The sequence below is a fragment of the Canis lupus genome, chromosome 37, assembly GCF_003254725.2.
Source record: "Canis lupus dingo isolate Sandy chromosome 37, ASM325472v2, whole genome shotgun sequence".
Classification (NCBI taxonomy): domain Eukaryota; kingdom Metazoa; phylum Chordata; class Mammalia; order Carnivora; family Canidae; genus Canis; species Canis lupus.
In genome coordinates this window covers 29,761,757-29,774,194 of record NC_064279.1, presented here as the reverse complement: position 1 = coordinate 29,774,194, position 12,438 = coordinate 29,761,757, and the positions used below count along the sequence as shown (strand labels likewise).

The 12,438-nt window shown below is 34.4% G+C and overlaps 1 long non-coding RNA gene across 2 annotated transcripts; it reads right to left on the bottom strand.

The window, feature by feature from the left end:
• Nucleotides 1–4,794: 4,794 nt before the first annotated feature.
• LOC112656723 (uncharacterized) lies at nucleotides 4,795–12,438 on the bottom strand. 2 transcript variants are annotated; one of them, XR_003134616.3, is made up of 6 exons: nucleotides 12,382–12,438; nucleotides 11,428–11,509; nucleotides 9,039–9,224; nucleotides 6,462–6,550; nucleotides 5,892–6,058; nucleotides 4,795–5,246 (listed from the first exon to the last, which is right to left on the bottom strand). It is a non-coding gene; the product is annotated as an uncharacterized LOC112656723 (long non-coding RNA). The 2 variants fall into 2 exon arrangements; XR_003134617.3 differs by having other exon boundaries at nucleotides 9,039–9,170.

Genomic DNA, 12,438 nt, shown 5'->3' with positions numbered 1-12,438 from the left:
AACATCAGTATATGTTTCACTTTTTGGTACCTTCCATGGTGCCTTCTTGATAGGAAATATAAATTAAAAGTTCAGGCATGGCAATTACTTTTCTCTCAATCTCTTTCTCTCTCTCTCAATCTCTACCTGATGACGAATGGCATCCAATCCACTAGGTCTGCTTGAACAAAATGCACTATGTCCATGATTTCAGTAGGTTAAAATCTAAATCTAAGAGGTGATTAAGCAGCTGGGCTTAGAATTTCAAGCATGAACAGGAATTTCTAAAACTTGGCAATTATGCATGCCTCAGTATTATGAGTTTTTTGTTTTGTTTTGTTTTGTTTTGTTTTTGAGCCTGTTTCTTTTATAGGAATGAAAGGCTGGTATTTCAGTCTACTAGTCCATACCAAGATTTTGTCGTTCAGTCCTTCCACTGTGGGAGATTGTTCTCCCCTCTGTCCTATGGTGTTTTAAGTGATGACCAGGCAGTTAAGGACAATGCAGGCATCTGATGTCTGCCCGATTTCATGCTCTGTAAGCGGTAAGTGTTCAGAAATAAGAGAGCTAGTAAAATTTTTTGGGAAAAGCAAGCTTAGATATGGATGTCAGGAGTCGAGGTTTATGTACCGACTTTGCCACTCATGATTTCTAGCTTTGTAATTTCCCATCTTTGAATAATAACAACTGGAGTTTTCTTCCTAAAGAACATTTCTTATCACACATTAGCAGCCATGCACGTGTTTACTAGCCATGCATCAGTAAAATTAGGACTCCTGATAGGAAAGCTGGAGTTGAAGAACCCCTGTATCTTGGGTGGGGTAAGATGTCTTCAGATCTCTCTCCATCTTATGACAGGCAAAAAAGTCAGGGGGTAGAAATCTCATATCCCAAGACTTCAGGGTTAAGCAGATTTCACTGAGAGATAGGGCCAGTTATGATCCTCTGAGCTGTCCAAGAAAGTCAGGTGGATGGACCAATGGGTGCACCTTCTCCACAGGGCTTCCTCCTTGCACAGCTCTGTCATTCCAAGAGTGTGCTAGCATTTTAAGTCAGGTTGTTGCTTGCTGTTGGATACCATCTAATCGCACTCTTGGATAGTGTTGGCTGTCAAACTAACTTTATGAACAATCCCAGAGCAGGTGACAGCTGCACACTAAAGGATTTTTAGGATAGACAAGGTAAGCAATTTGTACTTCATTAACTGTCTATACAGACAAGAGGTAACCATGTAGTACACTGAATCAGCTATTGGCTGGTGGCCTGCAATTGATTGCCATTTTATTTTTTAAAATTCTCCACTCATAACATATGTAAACTCTTGGAAAGTATTAACTAAATCTCACATAGATGAACTGTGTATGTTTCAACTATGTAGATTCACCACAATCTATTCCCCAATGTCTTCATACTTCCTAAAACAACGCAATTCTTCCCATAAGTTTTGAGATGGATTATCAGATCCAATGCTCATGAATCTACTTTGCCAAGATATTACCCTCTTAATCATTTTTTAACACATAAAGAAATCCCCGTGTTGAACATTAGTAGTAAAAAATACCAGTCTTATAAGCCAAATGCAATATATCATAACTTTTCTGTATGCATTTGCTAGGATTCAAGGGATTCAATTTTAGCTGTTATATTTCAAGATACTGGCTATAGCTAATAGAATTATGCATTAGGTTCTAGAATTGTTCCTTTATGTGAATAGAATCAGTGAACCATTCTAAAATTCAAAAGTTACACAGATTTTTAGAAACTAGCCGCATTGAAAAAAAAAAAAAAAAAAGAAACTAGCCGCATTGACAATATACTCTTGGGATTGAGGTGGGCTGAGATTTAGAGCAAATTTGTAATTACCTATAAGTTATCAAACATTGTGGTTATTTAATACTTTTATAAATTTTCACTTATTTTGTTTTTAATTATGTTGCTTACCATTAATTAGCTGGTATTTGCTAGTGTCTGTTTAAGTCTCACATTTCCAATGAACCCTACAGATAGGATACTTCAGAATAATGAGTCATCATGTGTTATACAGCACTGATGAAATTTTTAGGATAGTCTTTCTGGATTGAACTGAATGAATGAATAGACATCTTCAGCCAAAATGAAGGTGGGATTCCTTCATTCTTAGGTACTCATCCTTTAGCAGATAAGCTGTCACATCTTTCATGAGACACTCTTGTTTCACGGTTTATATTCTTTCTGTCACTTTATCTGCCTGTGCTAGACCAAAAGAAAGATCAATTCAGCCAGATATTTGCAGATGGATTTGAAGGACCACTTCCCATTTCTGATGATAAGACCTCCTGTGTAATCTGGAAAGAATATCTTTTCATCTCCATCATCTGGACATCTTTATTCTAAGACAATGAACTAAGTATATCTGACCATTATGGGCCAAGGGAAATCAGACACCAGTGTACAATCTAGGTAGGCTCAGAATATTCTGAGAAGGGAAAGAACCAAATTTTTAACCCAGAGAGAAATCTTAATCATAATCTAAATCATAATCTTAATCATCTTAATCTTAGAGAGAAATCTTAATCATAATCTACTTAACTTCCTTACACTGAGTCCCAGAGAATCTGATGATTTGCCTAAGGCTTAAGGTGAATTAGTGTGCCAGTCATGATTGGAATCTACATTCTCATTTCCTTAGCTATGAAATACGGATAACAATAACCTATCTCACTGATGGGTGATGATAAGTGTGTATTATCTGCAGAGCTTTCACCTGTGAGATAGATTTTTAAAAAATATTCCAACATAACTTTTGGGTTCTCCTGGTAAGAGATTATACTTAAGTGCATAACATGTACATTCCTATCTATGATTATCTGAGCCTCAAACCTCTCATTTGTAAAAGATGGCTAATTTAAATAATCTTATGTGATTCAAGAGTATGAAGTAGCATAGTATACGTGAAAACCACTGTAGACTATGCAGTAAATTTTCGGATTCTAGTTGGTATTATTATCTCTGCAAGTTCTTGTTTTAGTGTAACCTCAGATGTCTTCAAGAGAGCATCACCTATATGAGTTTAAATTTGGTATACAATCAAGGAATTTAGTTAGCAGAAATAATTAACCTAAAAATATACCTTTTTTGAATAGGGAAACACAGGTTGCTGGGGAGAGAGTACAGTTGGAACAAAACAATATCAGGGTTAAGCCATTTTGTAGCTAATGCCTTCCCTGGGCAATCCTATTGATGTATTTGGATATATCCTCTTTTCATTGGCCACCATGACATAAAACCTGATTGCCATAGATCCCCTGGAAATTACTCTCAGAAACAGAGCCAGATACCTGAGTAAAGTAAGGTAGGCAAAACTAAAGTTAAAATATAAAGTGATTGTTCAAAAATTCATTTTAAAATGATTTCATATATAAATAGAGTTGGATAATTGATTGCTAATGTACATATCTCGAGATTCAAAATATTTTTATATTTGTAAGATAACAAAACTCAGATAATGCCTACTTAAGCTAGTGATTGGAAAATGTGCTTTGAGAAAGCTGAACATGGTTTGGTTTGCTTGTTTCTTGCAAAGAGGCAGAAGGGAAGGAGCCTGACAGTAGTAAAGCTTTGGGTACTTATCCAGGTCTAAGGCAATAGCCTTTTAAGTATTTACTTCAATATGGAATTAATTGGCTCTGATGGATATTTTTAATCCTTGTTTCCAAAGACAATATGAACGGTTCTAGTCACGCTTACTGTATAAGGATTCTGATTGTTAGTTATAGCCACAGAGGCACCATACATAAATGCTTTCTGAAATGAAGACAGATATAAACAAACCAAAAGAACAAGGAGTATATAATTTTCTTGATCATTGCACTCACTCTACATATAGTTTCCATTACTTCCTTCAAAATTATATTCACTGAAATTACAAATGCCTTCTGTTATGAATACATTTATTGAATTCCTATTAGTTCACGATAGCAAGCTAAATGAAAAAGTAGCATTGTGGAGGCTATTGATAATTAATCAAATTTGGCCCCAATAGTAACTCCTTACAAAGTTAAATAGTAATTTAACCAATGGAAATAATGAGCCATCTTCCTCTTATTAGTAGTTGTCAAGGAAAGAAAAGAGAGCTGACAAAAACAGTGATTATATTGGCCTTAGTTGGTTGGTGCTCTAATCCTCTACCTAAATGGAATCTATTAACCAACCTGTACTTTCTTCAAAAATCACAGCATGAAATAAAGACAAGAGATGAGTCACAGTCCTGTGTGGTGCTGAGCAAACTGGCTTAAGTCATGATTCATGAGACTTCAGCTTTGGAAATTGCAAAGCCTTTTCTTCTTATTCAAAAGTTAAAGGGAAAAAAATGAATTCTTAATTGTGATTCTAAGGAACAATAAAAAAGTGATTTTATGTTATGTTGATCCTTTATATTCTGAATTATATTAAATAAATGATTAAACTTTATATCCTATTTACTTTGAACTGAAAGGAGATAATTTTCTAATAGTTCTAGCCCTGAGCTAGAAATTAAAAGTTCAGAAAGACTTACTTATTCAATTTTTAAAATAACTGCCTTTCTTGAAAAGCCTAGGGATACAAGAGCTAAGGCATCATTAAGTATAAAAAATATTTAGGCCAAGAGATGACAGTAGTAATACAAAGGAGAAACCAGGACAGTTGAAAAACAGCACTCAGATAATGATGCCTCATTAGTACATTGAAGCAGTCAGATTTTTAAATAATGGTCTAAAACAGAAACTAGGTCACTTGGTTCACACTGGGGCAAGGGTTGTAAAGACAAAGCTCTTCCACAGACATTTTCAGGGCAAAAACCTTGGCTTTATTTCTTTGTATTGTAAACAAACAAACAAAAATGGGTGGCACAGTGCCTCAATAAGAGAAATTTTGATTTCTGAGGCTGCCAGGATTAAAATTAAAGTAGGCTTTAAATAAAATCAACAACTGCATTGCTTGTATGGAGAGAGTATTTGACTTTCTTTGACTGACTGCCCAACATCAAAATCTGATAGTATCCCGATTTCTCCTTGGAGAGTTACTTCTCCCTTACTCTGTGTCTTTTGGTAGGAGAATGATTCCTTCTTCATGCCTTCAACTATGGAGCTGGGAGGACTGTGGCAGTCTTCTCCTCCTCCTTGTGTTTCAATGAGGTAGGTATATGACTTAATCTTGACTGACAGGGTGTTTTCTTCCAGGACTTCAAATCTTGATAGTGTGAACCAAGGGCAGGAAAAATGGTTGGATAGAATTATTTATGGTGGCAACTATGGAGAAATCGTCAGATAGATTTTTCTGTGAGATATTATATGTTTCCAGTTTCTAGCCCTTTTGTGCTCCATTTACAATCTGGTCCTTTGATTTTTATCAATTTTGTGGGACTCTGAATTTCCCAATCACCTTCCTTTGCTTAAGAGTCCATTTCTGTTTTTTGCACTGTGAAACCACAACTGTTCCACATGGTGGAAGTTAAATATAGCCAAATTGTAAGGTTAAGCCAATGTTTCCTTGCAGAGTAGGGGTTATTGCATTTTGGAAATTCATGGATATATTTTAAGAATGAAAGCACTTTGAAAGGGGAAGCATAGTATTAGTATTCTTTTGCCTTCGATGCCTGATAATGCTTCTTATCAGGGGATGAATTGCTCCTGAAAAATTTAAGATGTCCTGACATACTATAGCCTAGTCTGTACAGGATTGAGAATAGAAACCTACTTTTGTACTCCAAAAAGTTAGAGGAGAGCATTGTGGTCTTGATTTTATTGTGAGATAGCTCTTACCCATCCTTTCCACATCTCTCTGTTTAAACATCTACATAAAAGTAGCCAAAGATGGGCAGAATGAATCAATAGTATACATCTAAAATTGGCAAAAATCTAGGAATCATGCAGGTCAGCCAATTTTGACATTACCTTCCTTCTGTAACACCTGATCAGTTGCACTGTTGGTTGAACACCATTGGTTATTGAATGCTCACTATCTCACAAGGACAGCTATACTTATTAGAATCTTTCTTTTTACTTTCAGTCCAAATATATTTTCCTTTACATTGTATGTATTTGTTGATTATAAAATTGATCTATAAAGAGACAAAAAATAGTTTATTTCAAATATTTGCTCATGATCCCTTAAATCTTTTTTCTTTCTATATGTGTACCACTAATTAAAGATTAAAAATGGTCAATATATGCTATAAAAAACTCCTAAGAAAGCCACTAAAACATGATTAAAATAAATAAGCAAGTTCAACAAGGTGGTAAGATATAAGATCAATATGCAAAAAAATCTGTTGTATTTCTATTTAGTACCAGTGAACATTCTAAAAATTAAAAAAAGAAAACATTACTATTTATAATCTTTCTTTTTTTTACCATTTATAATATCTTAAAAAAATTTTAAATACTGAAGATAAGTGTAGAAAAGAAGGGAAAATTTTGTACACTGAAAATTACAAGAGATAGTTGAAATAAATGAAAGAATACCTAAATATGACTATGTAGTCTTTTGACATCTCAGTTTCATGGATCAGAAGGCTTAATGCTGTTGAGATGACACTATACCCCAAACTGACCTACAGATTCAACACAATCACAATCAAATTGTTAGCTGGCTTTTTACAGAAATTGACAAGCTGATCCCAAAATTTATTTAGAAATGCAAGGGAATATAGTCAAAACAATAATGAAAAAGAAGAACAAAATTGGAAGACTCATACTTTCTGATTTAAAAATGTACACTATTGGGATCCCTGGGTGGCGCAGTGGTTTGGCGCCTGCCTTTGGCCCAGGGCGCGATCCTGGAGACCCGGGATCAGATCCCACGTCGGGCTCCCGGTGCATGGAGCCTGCATCTCCCTCTGCCTCTCTCTCTCTCTCTCTCTCTCTCTCTGTGACTATCATAAATAAAAAAATAAATAAATAAATAAATAAATAAATAAATAAATAAATATGTACACTATATGCTGCAGTAATCAAGATAGTGTGGTATTGGCATAAGGATAGACCTATAAATCAATAGAATAAAATTGGGAGCCCATAAATAACCCTTTCCATTTATGGTCAATTGATTTTCAACAAGAGTGCCAAGACAATTGAATGGGGGAAAAGAATACTCTTTTTAACAAACAGTGTTGTTATAAATGGTTATCCACAGGCAAAAGAATGAAGTTACATTCCCACCTTATACTGCACACACAAAAAAATTCACTCAAAATGGACCATAGACCTACACATAAAATTTTAAAGTATAAAAGTTTTAGAAGAAAATATATAATCAAATCTTTGTCATCTTATATTAGGCAATGGTTTCTTAAATGTGAGACCAAAAGTATGTGTAAAACAAGCAAAAATAGGTTTACTGGACATCATCAAAATTATAACCTTTTGTGCTACAAGTGATATCATCAAGAGAAGGAAAAGACACCTATTTAATGGAAGAAAATATTTACAAATCATATAGCTAATAATAAACTTATAACCAGAGTACTTAAAGAACTCTTACAATTTAGTCCTAAAAGCACAAATAATCTGATTTCAAAAATGGGAAAAGGATATGAATGCCCATTTCTCCAAAGAAGTTATATAAATGGCCAAAAAGCACATGAAACATGTTTATAAGCCATTAGGGAAATGTAAATCAAAACCAGAGTGAGATACCACTTCACACCCACTAAAATGGCTATTGCCAAAAATATGGATAACAACAAACATTAGAGAGAATGAAGAGTAATTAGAACCCTCATATATTGCTTATGGGAGTGTATATTGGTGCACCTGCTTTGAAGAACAGTTTAGCAAATCCTTCAAATCTTAACCATGAAATTAAAATATGATTTATAATTCTGTTCCTAGATGGATATCCAAGAAATACAAACATATGTCTACACAAAAACTTGTCCATGAATGATGATAGTGGCATTATTTGTAATAGCTAAAAAGTAAAACAACTCAATGTCCAAAAACTGACAAATAGATAAATAAAATGTAATATAGCCATATGATGACGTATTGCATGGCCATAAGAAGGAATGGAGATATTTGTACATCAACATTCAAAGTAGTGATATTCATTATAGACAAAAGGGTGGAAACAACTCAAATGTTCATCAAGAGAAGAATGGATAAAAAAATATGGTATATATATATATATATCCAATGGAATATTTTCAGTCTTAAAAAGGAATAAAATCCTGACACATACTGCAACACGGATGGATCTTGAAAACATTATGCTAAGTGAAATAAGCCAGACACAAATGACCACATAGTGTATGATTCCATTTATGTGAATTGTTCAGAATAGCTAACTCTATGGAGACAGAAGTAGATTAATGTTTTTCTGGAGAAATTGAGAGGGAAATGGGGAGTGGCTAATGATGGGTATGGATTTTCTTTTTTTTTTTTTAATTTTTATTTATTTATTTATGATAGTCACAGAGAGAGAGAGAGAGGCAGAGACACAGGCAGAGGGAGAAGCAAGCTCCATGCACCGGGAGCCCGATGTGGGATTCGATCCCGGGTCTCCAGGATCGCGCCTTGGGCCAAAGGCAGGCGCTAAACCGCTGCGCCACCCAGGGATCCCCTGGATTTTCTTTTTGTAGCGATGCAAATATTCCCAGGTTTGACACTGGAGATGTACAACTCTGAATATATCAAAAATCATTGAGTTTATACTTTGAACGTGTGAATTTTATAGAATGTGAATTATATCTCCATAAAGCTATTTAAAAATTTATTAAAAACAAACAATGTGGCAAGACCAAGAACAGATCTTTGGGTAGGCTAAATATAGAAAAGGAGTATCTCCATTACCCTGCATGATTCCTTTGCAGCATATACCATATTTTATAACTATTGTGCTTCTTTTCATGTAATTGCTTGTCTTTTTAACTAGCCTCCGAATTTCTTGAGAGTAACTTACTCCTATCCTGTTTAGCATTATATTCTTAGCACAAAATACAGTGCCTGGCACTCACAGATATCTAATAAAGATTTGTTATTGCTGGTAAGCCAACTGAAACTTACTTCTAAGCTGAGAGTAATCCATTGAATAAGTCATACCGTAACGTTTTCCAAATGGTTAAGAATCCAATTTACCAATCCAAATTTTTCTGTGTTGCTCATGAAAATATCTTGAGAGGCCACATCAACAGCCATGCAGAAATCTAATTATTTCCTATCTTCAGTATTGCACTGCAACATTAATAAAGTGGAATGAGCTGAGTTGGCATCACATTCTCAATGAGCCTGAAACAACATAAGAGTTTCACATAATGGGAAGGAATTTATTAAGAGTTCAATAGACTAAGAGTGCGTCAGAAAAAAAATGTTCACATAATTCCTATGTCAATAATTCCCAAAGCATCCTATGCCAATAATTCCCATAGCACTGGCATCTTAATAATGATAGTATTATCATTTTTAAAAAGATTATTTATTTATTTATTTATTTATTTATTTATTTATTTATTTATTTATTGGAGAGAGCATGTGTGAGCAGGGGCAGGGCAGAGGGAGAGAGAGAATTTAAAGCTACTGAGTGTAGAGCCTGATGTGGAGCTTCATCTGAGGACCCTGAGACATGACCTGAGCTGAAACCAAGAGTCAGACACTTAACTAACTGAGCCACCCAGGTGCTGCAATGATAATATTCTCTTAAATGTATATAGTATTCTTCTGTTTACAAGGACCTTTCACATGTATGTTCATTTGGTCAATAGTCAAGTGAATATAAGTCCAACTAGAAATCTAGACAACAGCCTTTGGCTCTCCTGCTAATAAAGATTCTAAAGATTCTTATCATTGTGTATAAAAAAAAGGGACAATGCTATCTAATGTCAGTAAAAGAACCTGTAATAACTGCCTATTTTTAAAACTTCTCAGGGATACTATAGACTCTGGAGGGAAATTCCATGCTTTGTTCATCCAGAAACATCCTCTTTGTTGTCTTATACTTAAATGGCTTCTGTGTATGGAATCCTTTGTGTATAGATCATTTAAGCTTGATAATCCTCTCTCAAAGTATTTTTTAGGACCCATGTCCTACTCACCATCCTCTGCTGCAAGGATATCTCCAGGTGGTTCCCCCGTTACGTCCTGTATCCCATGTTTGTTTGACTCACCATTATGGTGGCTCCAGCCTCATGGAAGCAGAACTTCTGATCCTGTGTGGCCCTTCTCTGAAGCCATTTAGCCATCCATGGAATGGTGTCAAATGATTTATCTTTAGCCAAGTCAGTCATTTAAATTTTCTCCTTATACTAAATATTAATATTGAGAGAGAATTGGAGCATATTTTTGTCTCTTAATGAGAAGAAATTTTTGTTTTCTGCTTTAGAGACTTCTTGATAACTCCATTTTCAGGCATGTCATTGCTTTTACAATTGGTACAAATATTGCAATATTGCTACTTGGAATAAATAAGTTCATGAAATAAAGAAGTTCGTTAATTGACCTCAACTCTTAAGGGTGACAGACAAAATGTTGCTTATTCTCAGCATCACTTGATTGACTTGGTAAATGTTTCTTATGCCTTAACAGGTATAGATGTATTTGTAAGATTCCACAGAAACCTCCACATTGTCTTAAACCAATAGGGTTTAGTAAATTATTCACTTCTATATAAATAAACGTTCAAGATCTATAGTTGAAACAGACTTCATACTGGTTCCCTCATAATTATTTCAGAAACAAATACTGAATTAAACAAGTGCTTTGAATTTCTTGGGAAGTAAAGGTAGGGGTCAGAATCAAATCTCTTCTCCAGTGTGATGTTTAGATGGTCATGACATGACTCGTGTTTGGGTCAAAAGAGATAAGAAGAGTTAGAAAGATTTCTTCTCGATCTTTATACTGCTTAAAAGCACTATAAAAGCCTTTATACTGCCTAAGCACTATAAAAAATACAGCTTTAATTTAACCTAGATCTTCTCCACACAACAGTCAAGTTTCCCCTCATTCCTCTTGCTGAATGACTATGGTATGAACAGGAATTAAAGAAAGTTCTTGCTGAACAGAATTATTGGTTGGATAACATTTGTTGCTAAAAAATTCAACAAAGCAATGTTCTTTGCATCATTTTTACAGATTTAAAAATTGCTTCATTTACAGAGTGTTTCTTTCTTTACATGGTATCTGAATATACTAGCCTTCTAATATTCTATTTCTGTGTCATGGTATTAATATCTCTTTATTTCTAGAGAGAATGTTACCAAGGATAAAATTATTTTAAATTGTTCTGTGACCTCCAAGTATTAAAAGGGATCTGGCGATTTTAGTGTTTGCTTTTGGTATATTGCTATTTTTTCCCACTGAATTGGTTATTATATAGTACTTGGGACATTTTTCACTATTTTCTTTCATAATAAATAAAATAATAGCATAATCTGTAGGAATGAACCCTAGATTTGCATCAGAAAGGCAGACCTTGAATTGTACCTCTGGCACTTACTAATTATGTGGAATTGAAAGATCCACTTCAATTCTCTGTGTTCTGGTTTCTTTATCCAGAGAATGGAAATAGTCCACAGGCCCTGTATAAAAGAGAGGGATGTTATTGGAACTCAAATGCAGTAATGAAAATTGAAAGTCTGGAAACTAGAAAATACAAACAAATGTTATAAGACTTCATTATTGTGAACAGGTTACCTTTCAAAGATTCATTTTTCAGTTAGTTATTTGGAACTCAGAAGATATTATTTGCTATGCAGGGAGATTTTCAAATTTCCTCAGGTGGGGAGCATCTAGAAGGCATGGTAATTTTGCAAAACATCATGACATACTGACATTTATCTCCATCATAGGATTTAGTGACATTCAACTAGTGAGAAATATAGTTAAGTATATGTATGTAATTTCAAATCACAAGCAAGAGCACATGTATCCATGAAAATAATTTTTCCATTTAAATATCATGTGTCCTTTGTCCAATCATCACTGATGTCTTGTCATTTGCTACAATTAATTATAGATAAGAATGGTTGGCAAAGATTTAAGACAAATTTTAAAATTTTTTAAATTTAAAATGAAGAAGTATTAATGGAAAAATTTTAAATAGAGAATATATTCCAAGAATATGGATTCTACTCTGCCTCCCCTCCCTCTCCACCCCCCGCCCCATCTCTTCACACCACTATACCTGAGAGAGAACTAAATCGTGAACCATCAGTATGTGGGAGAACAGAATGAAAATTATCATAAAGGGTGATTCTGAACGCAGGTCAGCTAGTCTATTTAATCCATAACACAGTTGTTCTAACAGTAGTAACAGTACAGGTCATTTATAAACCTAGTGTTTTTAGATTTGAAAATGCTGTTTTTTGAAATGATGAAGAAGGTAAATTCTAATCATCTTTATGGGGGCTTTTAGGATTAAAGAAAAGCAGCTTATAAAGTTTTTCCTTACATAATAATGACAAACACTGAGACTGAAGGCCCCAGGAAAGCTTCTATTGTTGCTCCT